Source organism: Pithys albifrons, chromosome 1 (assembly GCF_047495875.1).
Source record: "Pithys albifrons albifrons isolate INPA30051 chromosome 1, PitAlb_v1, whole genome shotgun sequence".
Taxonomy (NCBI): domain Eukaryota; kingdom Metazoa; phylum Chordata; class Aves; order Passeriformes; family Thamnophilidae; genus Pithys; species Pithys albifrons.
The window spans coordinates 70,735,350-70,755,248 of NC_092458.1; the positions used below are offsets into that span (position 1 = coordinate 70,735,350).

Sequence of the window (19,899 nt, forward strand, 5' to 3'; positions counted from 1 at the left end):
ATCCCAGAGAATTGGCCTATCGTAATTATGGATATAAAAGATTGCTTTTTCAATATTTATCTTCACCCCGTGATGCCCGCAGGTTCGCATTTACTATTCCATCGGTAAATGCAGAGGAGCCAGCCAAATGGTTTCACTGGGCTGTACTCCCCCAGGGAATGAAAAATAGTCCTACTATCTGTCAAGCAGTGGTATCGAGAATATTAGGCCCGGCTAGCTCAGTCGGTAGAGCATGGGACCCCTAATCCCAGGGTCGTGGGTTCGTGCCCCACCGCGTTGGGCGCCAATTATCAGCGGATTGTAAATAGCCCACTGATACGGTGGAGAGGTTTCTGCTTCCAGGAGCAAGGCTAGGAAAGCGGCAAGCAGGGCTCCCCTAGGATCAGGCCCCTTAGAAGTGAGGTCGGCTCCTCCTGCCCCTGGCTCGGCGACCGCCCTGAACGGAACAAGTCCGCACTTGCCAGGAGTCCACGAGGAAAAGTCAAGTTTATTGCCGCGCGCTAGCTTATAAGGAGAGCATGGGAATGCCCCGGATGTAGGCGGGGAAGAGAGGCGGAGACGGGGGGCAGTAACGCACTTCATTGGGTGCATGCAAATGAAGGGAAGGAGGGAGGGCAGGAGCGGCAAAAGGACCAATGGGAGAATGAGATGGGCGGGGAAAGCCTACCGTAGGGCTTCCGGCACTCCGAGGCAGGGACAGCTCCCGCCCGGGCTCCAGCAGCACCTCGTGGGCGGCCCCATCAGCAACCACCCCCATGGCCGGGTCGGGCCAGGACAGGGGGCTGCGACCCAGAGGGTTTTGTGGGAAGAGGAAACTTGGATAAGGAACAACTAAGGGAAAAATAACCAGGGTAGACATATTGGGGTGTATAATATTCAAGCTGGGGAAGTGTCCATCCGAAAGGCCCACGGTCCCGATCCAGCCGCTGCATGCACTCCCCGGGGTCCCGGACCTCCGCATCTTCGTCCACCCAGTGTTTGTAATATATCTGCCACTTGGTGAATTCCTCATCAGTCTGGTCTCCTCCGACTCATCAGTCTGGTCTCTTCCGACAATCTCTCCCCTGGAAATAGAGGAGGTATTCCCTTTTCCATACCTGCAGTGCTGCTAGCATCACACTCGGACCAGTGAATACACCAAGGGCTTTCCTCTGGAAAATAAGCCCAGTGCTCAGCTCACAGAACAGCTGACTCAGGTGGCTCCTCTTTCCAGCAATGCTGCCTCTTGAAGGGACTCAAGCAGGACCCAGAGCAAAACCATTCTGTAAGAGGCATTAATGCAGCCTGCATTCTAACGTTGTTAATGGCAAATGTATTCAGTTGATGGATATCACGCCTGTCTTATCTACCTGCAGCAAAATCCACATAGCCAAATTTTCCTGAGTACCTATTCACCCCAAGGTTTGATGCACACTCAGACCTGCTGACATCTTGCATCATCTCCCAGCATGAGCTACTGAGCAATTTTGGAGATACTGACTACATTTGCAGCCACACAAGTGAAGATTTACTGTCACACATGCTAGGTAAGCTGAAAGATTTGCAGTGAAATATTTCTCACAGTAGAGAACAACGCTAGGATAAAGCATTGATGTCTGGGTGGGTCTGCAAATGTAACTAGACGACATCAGCATCACACCTGATGTGAGTCACTGCACATCCACAGCCACTCCTCAGCACTTGCCTACAAGCTAGCAAAAGCTTTATAACACTGGACATGTCTTTCCTTTTTGCAGGGTGACAGACAACATAATGCAACTTGTTGGCAGAAGCTTGAGCTAGCAAAGAAACAGGAAAGACAGAAACTCAGCTGCAGTGGAAATTCAGAGTTCCCCAGGGACACTGGTGGGCCTAAAAGGGCATATGAACTGAAAGGGAGAACAGGCTCAATGTCAGACATCCTGCAAACTCCCTGTCCTCCCTGCAAGCAGCTTTTGCACATGTGCTGAAATAAACAGCTGGAGATCTTGCAGATGTGCAAGGCTCTTCCCAGACTATTTGAGAGGAGGCAAAAGCCGCTGTTGCTGTTCCTGCTTCTGGCCAAAGGATGAATTCGAATGCATCAAAAGAGCAAGGAAGAAAGTCCTGATGTGGCCCAAGCATACCCAGCTGAGGAACCTGTCATCCAGAGACAGCCTGGAAAATATGTGAGTGAGGAAAGCAGCTCCCAAAAGGGACAGTGAACCCATCTCAGCAGCTCTCCAGTAGCTTTGCTTCACAGGGCTTGTAGCAATGCCAAGCCTGTCTCAGGTGACAGAGGATATTTCATCAGTGGGTACCCAAAAGGCTGTACAATAGACAACCCTGACACATAAGCCATTTTCTTGTTCTAAAACAAAAAGTGCTCAAGCAGCAGTACAGGAGCCAAAGCCACATAATCAAATCAGCCAGGAGCAATTGTACTCATCAAACTTGTCACTGAGAACTGTGAAGCAAGGGCTATAAAAAAATATACCAACTGCCATGGAGAGGAAGCCCTCAGTGCTGCAGACTTCCTGGGCATTGATCAGTCAAGCACCTGGACTAGACCTATTTATTACAGAATCACAGAATCAACTAGTTTGGAAAAGACCTCTGAGATCATCGAGTCCAAGCTCTGACCTAATGCCACCTTGTCTACTAGACCACTAACTGCCACATCCAGTCTCTTCTTAAATACCTCCAAGGACAGTGATTCTATCACCTCCCCGGGCAGCCAATTCCAATGCCCAATCACTCTCTCTGTAAAGAATTCTTTCTAATGTCCAACCTAAACCTCCTCTGGTATAGCTTAAGACTGTGCAATCTTATCTGACTGCTTGTTGGCTGGGAGACAAGACTGATATCCATCTAGCCACAACTTCCTCTCAGGTAGTTGTAGAGAGTGATAATCATAGGATCATAAGGTCTCCCCTGAACCTCCTTTCCTCCAGGCTAAACAACGCCAGCTCTCTCAGCTGCTCCTCCCAGGACTTGTGCTCCAGTCCCTTCACCAGCCTCATTGCCCTTCTTTGGACATGCTCCAGCACCTCAATATCCTTTCTAAACTGAGGGCCCCAGAACTGAACACAGGATATGAGGTGTAGCCTTGTCAGTGCCAAATACAGGGAAAGAATCACTCCCCTGGTCCTGCTGGCCACACTATTGCTGGTACTGACAAGGATGACATTGGCCTTCCTGGCCACCTGGGCACACTGCTGGCTCTTGTTCAGCTTCCTGTCAGTCAGAATCCCCAGGTCCCTTTTCTGCCTGGCCACTCTCCAATCCGTCTGTCCCCAGCCTGTAGTGCTGCAGGGGGTTGTTGTGGCCAAAGTACAGGACCTGACACTTGGCCTTGTTGAATCCCATACCCTTGGAATCTGCCCACCTATCCAGCCCATCCAAGTCCCTCTGCAGTGTCCTCCTACCCCCCCAACTTGGTGTCATCTGCAAATTTGCTAATGATGGACTCAGTCCCCTCATCCAGGTCATCAGTAAAGACATTAAGCAGCACTGGGTCCCACACTGATCCCTGGGGAACACCACTAGTGACCAGACAGTAACTGACAGTAACAGACAGTGCTCCTTTTACCAGCACTCTCTGGGCCTGGCCATCCAACCAGTCCCTAACCCAGCAGAGTGTCCCTGTCCAAGCCGTGGGCTGCAGCTTTTCCGGCAGTGTGCTATGGGAGACTGGTAAAAGGCTTTGCTGAAGTCCAGGTAGACCACATCCACAGCCTTCCACTAGGCGGGTCACCTGGTCATAGAAGGAGATCATGTTCGTGAGGCAGGACCTGCCCCTCCTAAATCCATGCTGACTGGGTCTGAACCCCCAGCACCCGTAGGTGCCGTGTGGTCTCACCTAAGACAAGCTGCTCCATAACATTGCCGGGCACTGGCATCAGGCTGACAGGCCTGTAGTTAACCAGATCCTCCTTCCAGGCCTTCTTACGGATGGGCATGACACTGGCAAACTTCCAGTCATCCCCGGAGAGCCAGGACTTGATAAATGATGGAGAGCTGCTTGGTGAGCTCTTCCACCAGCTCTCTATTTATCTACATATTTGTTTTACAGCTTTAAAACATTGTTCTACAGAGCTTCTCTTTGCTTTCTATTTTGCCACAGATGTTTCAATATAAATTATAGTAATTATCTACTGTGAAGAAAGTAGCTGGAATTAACAATTGTGTGAAGTGTAATTGTTATAAATTTCATAGGATTTCTCTGATGTCCAATTGTCCACATAGCTTGAACAATCTGTGCATTGTGGAAGTGCAGATGTATAGATTATCCCCAAAATACACATTATCCAAATGCCTTTTAGTCCATTTGACTTGGAGCTTTGGGATCAAATTGAATTTTCCAGGAGAATGTGAAAGAAGAGGTGCTAGAAAAGCTTTTCTAGAGCCAGGCAACAGTATAGAGCAAAAAAACCTGTAGCTTACCCTCATAACATACTTCTTGCATTCTCCCGTTCTTAAATGAGATTGTAAAGAAAGATAAGAAAGGCTCCATTTAAAGGAAAATTAAACCTGTTTTCTGTTTTCAAAGCAATGTCTCCAGGTCTGTCACCCCACCGAGTCCCACCGTAGCAGCAATGTTACTATATCTGTGACTGATTTTGCTCAAATCTCTGTTGTGGCTCAGGCAGTTTAACTACATAAGCCACTCTCATGCACTTGAGTTCCTTTTCTCTCTATGTCCTCATAATCTCTTTTTAATAATATCATACATATGTGACTTGCAGAGATCAACAAATTTATTTCTTAGCATTCACTTGATCCTCAAGGAGACAGAAACTAGAGTAACTAAAATGGCACCTCTATATTTGAATGCTTTGGACTGAAGGACCCCATCTTTATGGAGGTATTGCATTATAGCATTTCTTTTCCAATAATTTCTAGCAGCTGTTAAAAAAAGTTAGCTTTTGTTTACTTTTTTTCCCTTTTTGTCCCTGCTGTCTGGAAAGTTGTGAATGTGATTACTCTGATGTCTAAATAACCCCTTTTGACTTCAACTTTCCAGTTATTTATGGCAAGCATAAACTCAGCTGTTATTATGTGGCCATGGCCTTTTGCAATAAGTAGTTCCCCTCTCTCTGTAGTGCTTACATCATCCTTCCATACCCTGCATATGTTTTTTACATAGAGGTTTCAGCCTACCAAGCAGGATTGGCACTCTAAGTCCCTTCTCACCCCTGTGACCCCTCTCTACACTCTGAATCCATCTCCTGTGAATTACACAAGCACAGATAAATGAGGTGGGAATGCCCTTCAAGAGATCATCTTGTCCAAACCCCTACTCAAAGCAAGGTCACCTAGACTAAGTTGCTGAGGGCCATGCCTAAGTGGGTTTTTAATGTCTCCAAACCATAACCTCTCTGGGCAACCTCTTTCAGGACTCAGTCACCATCACAGTAAAACAAGTTTCTACTCACTTTTAAATGGAATTTCATGTTTCAATTTGTGCTTATTGCCTCTTGTCCCATCACTGGGACACCACTGAGAAAAGCCTGGGTCCATTTTCTTTACTTCCCTCACCAGTTATAATACACATTGAATAAATCCCCCTGAACCTTCTCATTCTCAAGCTGAACAGTCCCGGCTCTCTCCATCTTTCCTCATGTATCAGGCATTCCAAGTCCTTACTCATGACCTTTCATTGGACTTACTTCAGTATGTCCAGTATGTCTCTCTTGTGCTGGGGAGCCCAAAACTGGACACAGCAGTCTAGGTGTCTGCCAAGGCTGAATGGGAGGGAAGGATCACCTTCTGTGACCTGCTGGCAACACTTTGCCTAATGCAGCCTGGGATGATAGTGCTGGGATCAGCAGTACTTCTAGCATTCCTCATGTAATGGCACTGATATTCTCCTACCACCACTGCAGACAGCTAGTCTCGTGTAACAGCCTTTTTACAGACACATCATTTAGATACTTACAGCCACTCTGATCTACCAGTGCCTTCAGAAGCTTTTCCTCCTCTGTCATTTACAGATGATAAGATCCCAATTTGTAATAAAGGTTTTGTTATTAGTTAGCGAGTACCTGACCTTTGATTTTGCACCGTTAAATTTCAGTCCCTTTCGATTACTGCAGTTGTCAAGGTCACCCAGTTCTTTCTGAAGATGGTATGAATATTTTACATTTGTCCAACACATAACCTTTCTCTTTGTAAGTTCTCATTACCTTTTAAAAATCTCTCTAGTTGGGAAGCCTCTGAAGTATTACATTCCTTATTCATTTTGCTGCCCTTTTTTCAACTTTTATTATTTTTCCTTTGTCTTTCATCTTATCTGCAGTCATGCACCATGGCAAAGCCCTCCATCTTCTGCTAATATCAAGGGGAATGCTTGGCACTACTCATTAATTTTCTATTCGCTAAGCACAAGGTGTATGTACCTTGCTGCAGGAATAACCTGGGTAGATACCACAGGTGCTCCCAAACTACCAACCTAGTTCAAACCAAACTTTCAATATCGGCTGCTAAACCCACTTAAGAATCATTCTCAGGCTTATGGTGTACTTTAAGTGCAAAACTAGGGCAAGTAGCTGCTCCTTATGTCTGAAATGCTAGCCTGGTTATGTCAATGTAAGATGTAGTACTTAAGCTACGTGCTGGACTAGCCAGAGATCTTCACTGAGCTACAAATTATGACTGAGTTACTTCCTAAGGTCTTACAAATAAATCAGAGCCTAAAAACACTATATACAGAACTGCAAATGCTGTCTGCAGTGGATATATTCTTCTAATGGAATCACAACTATTATTTTTTTACTTCCTTTGGGAACCTCTTCAATTGATTTAGATATCAGTATGTAGGACATGTATAGGTCAAGAACAAAAACAAATAAAGCATTCTTAACAAAGTGCTGGTTAGATTATTTACCAAATTTCAAGCCAATTCAAAACCTTTTAAAATGTTAATTTTTTATAGCTTAGGTCCTGGCCTGGGGCAATAACATGACTAGACTTTGGATAATATGATAAACATCATATATGCTCTTCAGGAGTAGGGCCAAGTGCAAGGAGAGTTGTTAATAGCCATAGATTTTTAGAAACTGAAAAGAATATGGCATGGCCTTACTCTACATAGTTTACATGTGAGGCTTCTCACCTTAAAGTTATTTGTAGCTCTGTGATCAACATGGGGAAGTTATCTTTCATGAAGTAGTTGGTACACGTATTTTTTCTCCAATTTTCCATGGCATCCCTAGGCTTTGTTTGAAAAATTGAAAAGCCATTAACTCAAAAACAGATTCAAATATCAAAACCTGAAAACATGTTTTTGTTCCAAATAGTTATCAATAACCAGGAAGCAAATCAAGACTTCTACATTAAAATCAAAAGGTACTAATTTTGGCAGTCTTTTTTAGGGGGGGAAATAAACCATGAAGGGCAACTTTTGTGCAGTCCTATGAAACCTGAAGACAGAAACACTTTCAGAGCATTTAGGAATCTCAGAGTCTGTCCATGCTGAAAACAACAGCTTTGTTCCCTCTTCCTGAAAACCCCTCATACTTTGGCTTTTAGGGAACATTACTGATGTTATGAGTACTCAAAGAATGAAAGCAGAAAAAAATATGCGGCCCTGTCAGTGATTTCAGAAAGAACCCCACACAGTCCTTTGTCAATCAAGCAGCCTGTGAGCACTGAACACCATCAGCAATTATCAGGTTTGCCAAGGGGCAGAGACAATGAGTGGCTGACAGTTGTCTCTGCTCAACAGGGACTGGCCACACGAGACCCTCCATTAACTTCTACAGTAGCAAAAGCAGCGAAATATGTGAGACATGGTGAGATAAGGGAGCAGGTAAAGTTGCTCAATGTAGTCAGGCAGCAGTATGCAGCTTTCCCAAAGAGGGGAACAAAGAAGACACCCTGCCTGTCAGCACAGCCCAGGTCAGTGGAAGGAGTGTGCCACAGGAGAGGAAACTAGAGGTGGAGATTGAAGTGAACATAGGAAACTAATTGAGAAAGTAAGGGAAGAAGGAGACTCTCCTGAACTGCAGAAAGATCTCTCTGGAAAGTCTTTGGAAAGGTCACATTTGGGGGCAAAAATACAAAAACAAACAAAACAAAACAAATGAATAACCAAAATAAATTATCTTGAAATTGTTTGGTCACCTCTATTAACATTCACACCTGCATTGCTCCAGCACGAGAAACATTTCAGATAGTCCCATTGCCAGCAAATGAGAGGTACAGGAGATTGCTTGCTGCCACTAAAGGGACAAGTGGTGTCTAGCATTTACCTTGACATGTCATGAGATGCGAATGTACTTACGGGCTGCTACCATCCAGCAGCTGACACACACAAATACAAGATCACAAGTAGTTTGTGGTGATCATGTGTTTCAGACTTTTTTCTTAGTGCACATAGAATCACAGAATGGGTAAGGCTGGCAGGGACTACAGTGGGGCCATCTGGTCCAGTCTCCCTGCTCTAGCAGGGTGATCCTAAAGCATAATGCACAAGATTGCATCCAGATGGTTCTTGAATATTTCCTAGAGAGACTCTTGAGTCTCTCTTGAGGGAGGTTCCACAACCTCTCTGGACAATGTGTTCCAGTGCACTGTTACCCACACAGTAAAGAAGTTCTTCCTCATGTTCAGGTGGAACTTCCTGTGCACCAGTTTCTGCACTAGACCCACTTCAAGAGTTCCACAGCTCTCTTGTACTGAGTAATCCAGCACTGTCCACAGCACTCCAGATGTGGCCTCATCAAGGCTGAGTAGAGGGGCAGGATCACCATCATTGACCTACTGGCCATGTTCTTCCTAATGCCCCCCAGGATTCCATTGGCCCTCTTGGCCACAAGGGCACACTGCTGGCTCATGGACAGCCTGTTGTTCACCAAGATCCCCAGGTCCTCATCCATCCAGGCAATTGTGTCATCAGAGCAGTCAATCAGGTTGGTCAAGCATGATTTACTTTTAGTGAATCCGTGTTTGTGAACTGAGATGACCCCTAGAATGAGGTGCTTCATCACCTTTCCAGGGATTGATGTCGGGCTGACTGGACAGTAGTTTCCTGGATCTTGGAGTGACATTTTCTTTCTTCCAGTCCTCAGGCACTTCTCCTGATCACCACAGCCTTTCAAGATGACCATGAGTGGCCCAGCTGTACTGTCCATCAGCTCTCTCAGCACTCATGGATGCATCCTGTCAGGGCCCATGGACGTGTGGATGTCAAGTTTGCCTAGAGATTCTCTAACCCAATTCTCTTTGACCAAGGGAAAAACTTTCTTCCAATATTCCATTACCCAGCTCTCCTGAGTCAGAGATTCCTGAGGTCTGGTTTTCTCAGTGAAGACTGATGCAAAGAATGCATTCAGCCATTTGGCTTTCTCTGCCTCTTCTGTTACCAGGGTCCAACCTCCATTTACTAATGGAACCACGTTATTCTTTGTTTTCCTTTTGTTATTGATGTATTTTTGTATTATTTTGTATTATTGTTATTGATTGTATCCTGTTGTCCTTGACATCTCTGGTCAGATTTAATTCCAGATGTGTCTTGGACTTGTCTCATTTCTACTTACTCTGACAGCATCTCTATATTCATTCTAAATGGCCCAACCCTGCCCCCACCTCCTGCTTATGTCTGAGTAATGGCAGGAGTTCCTTGTTCATTCATGCAGATCTCTTCCCTCTTTGCCTGATTTCTTGCCCATCAGGTTGCCTCATTCTTGAACCTAGAGGCTAAACAGGAAGGAACAACTTGATGAAAGATAGATATTACAGTCACCAAATGCAGAAGAATATAAGCAAAAATACTAGGAAAAAAAACAATATTAGAAAAAGCCTTGAGGAATAGAACCCATAATAAAGACAGCTGGTCAGTAGCCACCTGCAGCACTGAGTGAGAAGCCAGCAGTGCAGGAAGGCAGGACATTTGCAGCAGGTACAGGATGTGCCATGGAAAGCAATACTGTGCTTAGTGGTAGAGTAAAATGTCCTAAGGTCCTGAAAGCGCAGCACATGCAGTACATGTAATCAAAGCATATCCATCTCCTAGGAGAGCAGGTCTCTCTGACCATACCAGAGAAAAAGGAAAATGATGGTCATTCCCTATAGGCATCTGTGCAGAAATACCCCTGAAAGATCAGATCTGATAGGCTGGACAGGAAACTCATCATGTTAACCACTTCCACCTATCTGTTAGGAAGACAGAACTAATGGTGAATGTTCTTTGCTGTATCCTCCACATGAGTTATTCCATGAGGTCAAGCTACAAGAAGTCCTGAAATCCTGAGAAACTGACAAGAGATGAGGCCACCTGGTCATGTTCTAGCAGCTGGCAGCACCCAAAGGCAGCACAATAAAGCCTAGAGGCAGTCCTGCCAACCTGTAGACAGCATGAGCTAGGAACAGATTATAGCAGTTAGCAGTTCAATATGTAGTAAAGCAATCTTGTCCACCTTTTAGGAAATTAAGGAATCAGGCCAGATCCAACTCATGTGAAAGTGACAAAAATACCAACATCCTAAAAAATTGAAAAAGGACATTACAGGGGTAGCAGTGTCAAATAGAGGAGTCAGTCACCCTCACAGCAAATCTACTTTACCACAAAACCACCACTACAGTGATCAGCTTCACTGGAAGATACTAAAGCCAAATTGCTCCAGTGGGGACAAATCTCAACAGAACAGAGCATATCACACTTAGATCAAAGAGGAATTATTTTCCTTTTACCCTTGAACCAGAATTTTTATCAACATGTCTACAACACCACAGTAATAATGATTGCAACAGGTATCAAACCTCTTGAGAATATCCTTTGGAGAAGTCTGGCTCCTTTACCAGTAAAACTTTAGTATATGATCTCATAGTTACAAAACACCACAGTAATAATGATTGCAACAGGTATCAAACCTCTTGAGAATATCCTTTGGAGAAGTCTGGCTCCTTTACCAGTAAAACTTTAGTACATGATCTCATAGTTACAAAACACCATTAAAAAGGGAAAAAACTGTGTCCTGCAACAGATTCTTTCTCACATAATTCTAAAGAGGAGGTAAACTTGAGAGCAAGGACACTTGATAGTCAGCAAAATCATGAGAAAAAGAGAAAATTTTGATACCAGTGAAACTTCTAAGAAAATAGGTGTCATCAGACCAGTCTTCACAAGAAAAAGCTCCCTGCAATGTTTATTAATTTGGGGATGGAAAAACAGTTCCTTGTGGATAATGAGCATAACTAAAACCACCAAAAAACTCCAAACAAAACAAAGCAAAACAAAAAACCAGGAAGACAATACTTGTCTGGCCCTACATGAATTCAGAAAACACAATGCGTGTTTAGAAATTTCTGCATTTGTTCAAAATGCCAGAGAGAGGACTGCAAGGAGCTGCTGATCATTTGTGTAACTCCTCATGGAGTCTGGCAGAAATTGGCAACTGATTTGTTTGAACACAGCAAAGCTCTGTGTGATGATAGTTGATTAGTACTGTCATTTTTTACCAAGTAATTCAGCTAAGTTTCACATTATCCAGTAGTAAATGACATAACACAGTATTTGCCAAACCTTCAATGAGCTTGTTTCAAACACAGCACAAGATACAAGACGCTTTCCAAGACTGCAGAGGATCATGTTTCATACAGAAGTTGCAATCTATATCAAATGTATGCATGCCTAAGCAAAAACAGGTGTAAAAAGCCAAGAATAAGGGTTCCAAAAGTGCCAGGCACAGGATTAAAAATCTTCAAATGTGCCTCTTGAAGAGGCTTTTGAACTGTGGTCATTTTCAGTGAAACCAGCTGAGCTTGGGGTTATAGTGGGTACAACCAAAGTTTTCCAAAGGCCAGGACTGTCCATTCAGAAACACTTAAATATTGACTACAGGCTCAAATTCCACTTGTACAAATCTGCTGGCCAATGTCAGCTTGGAGATCCCTCAGCCACACACATATGTTGAAAATTCCATGTCTTCCTGCTGGCAAGATATGTCTTGATCATAGAAAGCAACCTCCGCCACCTCCCAGTAGGTGAACAGATCAGTGACAACAACTGCAATATCAATAGCACAGGTTGAAAACACAGAATCATAGAATAGCCTGGATTGGAAGCGACCTTAAGGATTATCCAGTTCAATCCCCATGCCATGGACAGGGACATCTTTCACCAGACCAGGTTGCTCAGAGTCCCATCCAAACCGGTCTTGAATACTTGCAGGGATGGGACATCCACAAATTCCCTGGCAAACCTGTTCCAGTGCCTCATCGCTCTCATAGTAAAGAATTTTTTCCCAATATCTAATCTAAACCTTCCATCTTTCAGTTTAAAGCTGTTCGCCCTTGTCCTGTCACTACATCCTCTTGTAAAAAGTCTCTCTCCATCTTTCTTGTAGGCTCCTTTCAGGTACTGGAAGGCACAATTAGGTCACCCTGAAACCTACTCTTTTCCAAATGCAGCTGCAAAGTTAAAGCCACCTTGAAGAATAATATTTTAGTGGCTATATTATATGGTTTCATGGACTGGACTGTATCTGTAAAACTAATTCTAGATGAAGTTGATGTGGACTAGAAGGTCAGGAGCACCTTCTCTTGAAATCTGGGTATATAAAGGCCAACACAAAGCTGCAACAGCAAATGGGCTTAACAGCCAGCACAGACAGGAGACTTCACTTACCACATAAGCATCCATGCAAGGACTGATCACCCCTTGATCAGGACTCTTCCACAGCTCAGCATATGAGCATATTAATGCACAAGCAAGCATTATTGAGAAATGCCTACCACAGGGGAAGTGCTGACATTTGTTATTATTTCTTCTATTTTTAGCACAAAAGGCACCAGAAGTCAGTAATTTTCTGGCCTGCTTGCTCTGCACCAGTGGGGTGTGAAAGCAGAGCAAGCAGCTTTTTTCCTGTAATGAATCCTCAGTTCTTCCAGGAGCATCAGGTTCAAAATCAGTATTATTCTAAATGTGTGAATAAAGAGGAGAAAATAAAAAGAAAATTAAAATTAACTATGGATAAAGGTCATCTCTCAAAGCTCCCTAAAGCATGCACTATCCCTACATACATTTTGACAACAAACCCCAGTACAGTTTCAGTGAGTTTGTTCCTCACATGCATATCATAGAATCATGGACTAGTTTGAGTTGGAAATGACATTTAAAGATACTCCAGTCCAACCCCCCTGCAGTAAGCAGGGACACCTGATCTTGAATGTTTCCAGTGATGGGACGTGTACCACCTCTTTGGGAAACCTGTTCCAGTGTTTCACTACCCTAATTCTATAAAAATGTCTTCCTTATATCTAGTCTGAATCTACCCTCCTTTAGTTTAGAACTCCTTGTCCTACCACTACAGGCCCTGTTAAAAGTCTGCCCCTACTTTCTCATAAGCCCCTTTAGTTAGTGGAAGGCTGCTATGGGGTCTCCTCAGAGCCTTCTCTTCTCCAGGCTGAACAGCCCCAACTCTCTGAGCCTGTCTTCATAGGAAAGATGCTCCAGCCCTCTGATCATCTTTGTGCCCCTCCTCTGGATGCACTCCAGAAGGCCCACACCTTTCCTATGCTGAGGTCCCCAGATTTGGATGCAGCACTCCAGCTGGGGTGGAGAGTATTCCAGAGCAGAGTGGAGGGGCAGAATCCCCTCCCTTGACCTGCTGGCCATGCTGCTTTGGATGCAGCCCAGGATCCATTTGAGTTCCTGGGTTGCAAGTGCACATTGCCTGGTCATGTCCAGCTTTATCATGTCATCACTGAGCTATAGACTATCAGAACCAAACCAACTATTGAAAGGATTATGACTCTATTTATTACTGAATGAAAAAAAAAAGGAAGAAAAAAGAAACAAATTTTTAAAAAATACTTAGTCTTTAAAAACAGAGCAGAGGAAAGTCTTTAAAAACAACCTCACACAGTGTTCAGTTTCAAAATGCACTCCAATGTTTTAGTCTGTAGACACAACACCATTAGCAGTAGGGGAAGGACAACTGTACCAAAAGGAAGAGATATCCAGTGTCCATGAGGCTGAAGACAAGCACCTTGTAGAACTGCCAGCAGGGAGACTGTCTCCAAAAGAACTTCCTTCCAGAAGATGAATCGTGATAACTACATGCATTTATGAGGTTAATCCTTATTCAATAACCAAGTAGTGGGTAGGCATATATTTCATTGAAATGGCAAAGGCTTTCGCCTACCACGAACCAAAAATATAAACATGAATATGAAAGGCCGTGAATTATGCACTCCGTTACCTTTGATAATCGAGCAGGGCAGAAATATTTAAAAATTATTTCAGGAATCAGCTCATTACCAGAGCACCTCAACACCATAAGCATCAAGTAGGAGTTGATCTCATAGCTGATCAAAAGCTGATTAGTTGCCTGCCTTAACAATAAATATTTGCACTTGCAACCTATCGCAATGCATGTAAGATGAACACATCTCCCAGTAATCAGGTGCATGGAATAGCTCTTCCATACCTATAGGAAAAAAACCCTCTAAATTCCCAACTAAATTTTGGGTTAATAAAACAAAAATTAGTTTGCATTTACTGATGGTGAAATTAAGAGGCAAAAAGACTGCTAGCTGCTGGTAATGATCTCAATGCAGGAATCCCTCTACCATACCTGAACACCCACACAAAGCCATGCAGACACTTGTTTGGATCCTCCTCTATAAAGCAAAGACCAGGCTCTCATCTCTTGAGCCAAACATTGTTCTAGCACCACTTTATCACTTTCTTTTGTGCATTCAGCTCAGTCTGCACCAGAAGGCTTCTTCACTTTCCAGTGAAAACATGCCCTTACACAGCTGGTTGTGAATGTGGAGGAAGAAGAAAAGCCCAAATGTCATGTAGCCTCTCATTTTACACTTGTATCTGAAGACCCATGATTCCTCTCGTTACTTACCTGGGGGGCTTCCTACATGCAGCCTTATGGCCCCAGGGGGATCCACTGTGTTGATGCTGGTAACATAACCCTTGCCCACCTGCCTTCTCACTCACCACCACAAACCACTATGAGGGAGGAAGCCTGTGAGCTTCCAAGCACTAAAGTGCTCTGCAAAATCTGCTGACTTCACCTACAGCCACAGTCATCACCTAATAATTCACTATATACATGAGGTGAGCAACAGGACCGTAATATCAGTTCCAGCTGTTGGCTGCCTTTAATGGTTGTCCCTGGTGAGCTGATAGGACTCCTTTGCTCCTTCTTTACTTGTATCTGCAGTCTCTTGCATAGGGTCACTCTCAGACCTACACATCAGGGAACCATCGATCACTTGAAAACCAGCAAGGCTCTGAAATCCATGTAGAGATTAGGCAGTTTCAGTGAGCCAGCAGCACAGATGTGACCACCTATGTCCAGACTATTTACTGCTGAGAAGGACCTGCCTGCTTGTCTCGCTGCTGGGCGGCAGCTGCCACCGCCGATTCCTCACTCACACACAGTGCTCTTTTATGGAGATGTAATGAACAAATGTTTTTCACTTTTATAGGCAGGATGATTGCTTTATATTTAAAGGTGGTAAATATCTTCTATTTTATAACTTTGAGCTTTTGGGTGTTCTTCTCTACAACAGGAACAAGTAAGGGTGGAGGTCAACCAGAATCTTGCCAGAGATTCTCTGCCCCAGGCACCATTGCACCCCATGGGAGGGAAGGGCATTGGACCTCACTGTCCAGTTCAGCTGCAGGACAGACATGGTGCAGGAAGAGGCAGAGAATGGGATGTGCAGGGAGAACAGGCAGCTACTGCAACAGGGAAATCATGCTTCGTCTTGCATGCTCAAGGCAGCTGCCAGACATAACATCTCTGCAGCTTACCAGCTTCTGCCTGTAATGGATAAGAAACCAAGCTTCCATGGCACTCTGCCAGGTGTTTTCCCAAGTGATGCTCTATCCTTTTCTTTCTCCAGACTTTGAAAAAAGTAGACGCTGGCAGCCCTGAGAACTGCTGTAGTTTTCAAGTAGGATTGGAGAGGATGCAGAGCTGTGAGATGGCTGATTTCAGGGACCTGGCTGAATATCTATTATAAGAGGAGGACTCATTCAGGTCGTTCTTCTCATGGTGGGAGAGTTGAGTTGGAGGGACAGGTATGGGTTGAGGAGATTTATGAGGTTAGTGCTTGCAGATCTGGGAAGACAGCAGTCCTCCAGAAATCATGGAATCACAGAACCACAGAATATGGGCAGTTGGAAGGGACCCACAAGGATCACCAAGTCCAACTTCTCGCCCTGCACAGGGCCATCCCTAAGAGTCAAACCTTGGGCCTCAGAGTTGTCCAAACACTTCTTGAACTCTGTCAGGCTTGATGCTGTGACCACCTCCCTGGAGAGCCTCTTCCAGTGCCCAACCACCCTCTGGATGAAGAGCCTCTTAATATCTAACCTAAACCTCCCCTGACACAACTTAAGGCCATTCCTTAGTATCCCTTCCTTAGTGTCCCTTCCAGTCCCATGTCTAAGTCATTCATGAAGATGTTGAAGAGTGCAGGACCTAAGATGGACTCCTGTGGAACCCCATCACTGACAGGTTCTCCTCTTCTTTCTTTCCCTTTTTGCTTTAAAGAAGGTGACTTTCCACTGGGATACATCTGGAAATGATAGATCAGTATAGTGTCAATTTGCACAAAATGGCTGATTGGCGTGCTTATCAAATCCCAGGGGATTAATTCAATTGTGATAAGTTCTCATTAGGGAAACAATGCAGGGTCTCAGATGAGAAAACCAGATCATCACTCTAAATACAGAATACAGCAGGTCTGTGACCATGTCCACACCCAAAAGCAGTTCATAATAGAGCACCATGGAGTAAAAAACAGATGTGAAATGACAAAGAAAACATACCCACATTTTTGCGAAAGCATGTTGAAAGGTGTGGGAGGAATGGGACACAAGAGAACCTCCACTTTCCTAATGCTAACAAGCCAGTTCTCCTGTACATCTGCATTGGACTAAGTGCAGGGACACATCCCTTTGAAATAGTCAATTAGCTAATTAAAAAAAGATGGGCTTCAACTGATATGATCTTTCCCCTGCTGTTCTGAAGGAGTGTCCTAGTTCAGCAGGAGGGACCAGCTAACCCTGTGTGGGGGTGATCAAAGCTGTGTATTCTACCCCCTCTATTCATTCCCCAAGGTCAATGGGCCATTAGCAGCAGCTGCCCAGGGAGCCATTATCACCTTCACACCCAGCCTGAGGGGGGCGGAGCTGCTAATGGGCCATCAATAGTTCAACACCCCCCCCCCCCCGGCTCCCAGAGTTAATCACCCATTGTGTGAGTCCTGGCCCAGGGGGAGGGACTGAGTGCTCCCTGAGGGTACATAAGTGGTGGGTAAGAAGACCTCGGGAACCTCTCGTCGGATCCAGAGCAGCAGCAGGACCTTGACAGGAGGAGATCCCCGCTCTCGCCCAGACCACAGCCCTCGCCTGCACCAACAGGTTTTTCTTTTCCTTTTGCTCTGGACTTGGGGGAACTACAGGGGTCTCAGCACAAGGGCAAACAAACCCCCTTGGGTTTGTGCCCCAGGACACTGGGTTATGCTGCTGGGGTTTTGTGAGTTGAAAGCAATTTCCCTTGTGTGTCAGTGTTGTTATTGTAATATTATTATTAAATTTTAGCTCTGACTTATAATCTCTCTCATGGTGAGTTCATTTCCCCTGCTGGTTCACCTTTAAACCAGCACAAGGAGAAGCAGTCTCGTAAGGAAGCAGAAAAGGAACCTGCCACATTCCCACCAGGACACAGACAATGACTCCACTGGCATTACTAGCATGATCCCATAGCCTCGAGAGGGCTGCAGGGCTCTAGGCAAGTGTTCACTGAGACAGAAAACTGACCTGGCACTAATGGTGTGCAACACAGCAACAAAGTTTGGTCCAGGACAGATAAAATTTCAATATATACTCCACATCAAAAGGCAAGAACAAGAACACTATTAATTCAATAGGAAGATATAATAACCCTTCTGCCCTTGGCTGACAAAACAGCTGCATATACCCCTAGGCAGCCACATAGATATTGTCTTTGAGGTTGACAATTTCCACAGGGAAATATAATTCTGTTTACTCCTGAAAAGTGTCATTATTAGTGTTAATTCTTACATCTCCTCAGCTGTATTTTCATCTGCACATCGCATTGAAAGTCTTTACAATAATGTCACAAGCCTAATGACAGAAGACTATTAAATGAGGCAGCTCCCCATTGAATATAAACTTCCTTAAACAATGATTTCAGTCCCACCAAGCAAATTGGTCTCTTAGGGGAGAATATGTTTTTGCTGCAAAGAAGCCATGCAAGATCAATGCTCCAAGGCCCAGAGCTGCTCTGCAGGCACATGGAAGTTGGATGGTGTTGCTGTCTGTGCCTCTCCCAGCAGCCATGACATGCAAACAGCAGTGCTTTCCCTGCAGCACTTACATTGGCATACCAGGAATTCCTCTGAGCCCTTTAAAAACAGTCATGTAGTGCTGACACATAGGTGAAGGAATAAGCTGTAATATCACTGCAAACTCTACTTCATTTAATTCTGTTTCATGAAAAAATTCAGCAAGGCTTTCTGTAGTCATCACTGGCTGAGATAGCACATCTCAAGGTTCCTAAATAATGTATTTAAAGCAGAAGAGTTAAGTTTCCCTTTAGTTTCTATGGCTCTTTTGTCAGCATTTAATGTTACTGATCACAGGCTCTCTTTTTTCAGCCATGGAACATGTATTGTAGGATTTTTATGCAGCAAGGACTACATTAAAGTTGTTCCAGAGTAGACAGCCTTGGTGGTCCACAAGATGCTCCAGTGAGACTCTACCGCAAAGACACTTATCCTCTGGTGTGATACCAGTTTTCCCCTCTGGGACATGAGGGGGTTTTTGCATGGCTCTGTATGCTTCCTTAGTGGTCAAGACATGTCCCTGACAAACACCTGTCCAGCAGCAGCAACTTCCTTGGAATTGAGCATCCAAAACAAATCAAGTAGCCTTATATGCTTTGATACACCAGCCCTGTACCTGGATGTGGGTTACAAGTGAGAATATCTTTTTTTCCCCTGTCTCACTCATATCTTATAACATCAAAATCACTTGTCACAATTCCAGTGCCAGCATCTGCAGACTTATCTTTTCGAGTTTGCCTGTCTTTCTATTTCAGCTGAAAGTGAGCAGGGTGACTCCATTTGCTTTTTCCATAAGATCATGAATTTTCATGCCACTGTAGCAACCTGTAAGAAGTGAGCTTAACAAATCCTTACCCACAAGAGAAGAGGTAATCTTATTGGGCAGATATGACCGTTCCTCATTTTCTCATGGGAAGCACAGCCAACCCAAAGTTTTACTTATGCAGACATGACTGTCCTTCATCAATGTCATAACTAGAGCTCTTCCACCCTAGTGATGTCCTCCAGTGTATTGGCAAGTTTGTTTTGAGAAGGCTAATAGGGGTTATCACAGGGCAATTGTAATAAAGAGGACAATGGCTAACACAGAGTCCAAAGACAGGTGTATGGAGATTGCGTCAAACTCATAATGTGAGTAAATACCTTTTCACTCTGGCAAGCATCAGTTCTTATTTGTTGTGACTTGCTCAGCCCAGAGGAGCAGACAGCCACCTGGAGCTTTTTGACTGTTTTGAAAGCTTTTTACTGGATGCACATCAGAAACAGTTTAGTCTCCTCAAAAAACAAGATCTAGAATTAGTGTGGTGTGGGCTTATTTTAGGCACCACTTTCCATTCAGAAGCCCTGGCCTGTAGTGACAGAAATTATGTATAAATCCTTTTGGTTTCAGTGCATATATGCATGTGTGTAACCAAGTTTTCAAACAAAATCAGCTTAAAAACTCCTGGGGCTCATTGTTTTCTTGGAGGGTAATTTGTCCCTGCATAATTGAGTCTTCTCAATGAATGGCAGCAGGTTGATGCATACAAGCCCTGCTGCCTCCAGGTTCTTGGGGCCACTGCAATGTTGCCTCTGCTTGTCTGTTCTTCCCAGGTT

The 19,899-nt window shown here is 44.4% G+C and overlaps 1 non-coding gene across 1 annotated transcript; it reads left to right on the top strand.

Annotated features, from left to right (window-relative positions):
* Positions 1–207: 207 nt before the first annotated feature.
* Positions 208–283, top strand: TRNAR-CCU (transfer RNA arginine (anticodon CCU)). Its single transcript has one exon. It is a non-coding gene; the product is annotated as a tRNA-Arg (tRNA).
* Positions 284–19,899: the final 19,616 nt, after the last annotated feature.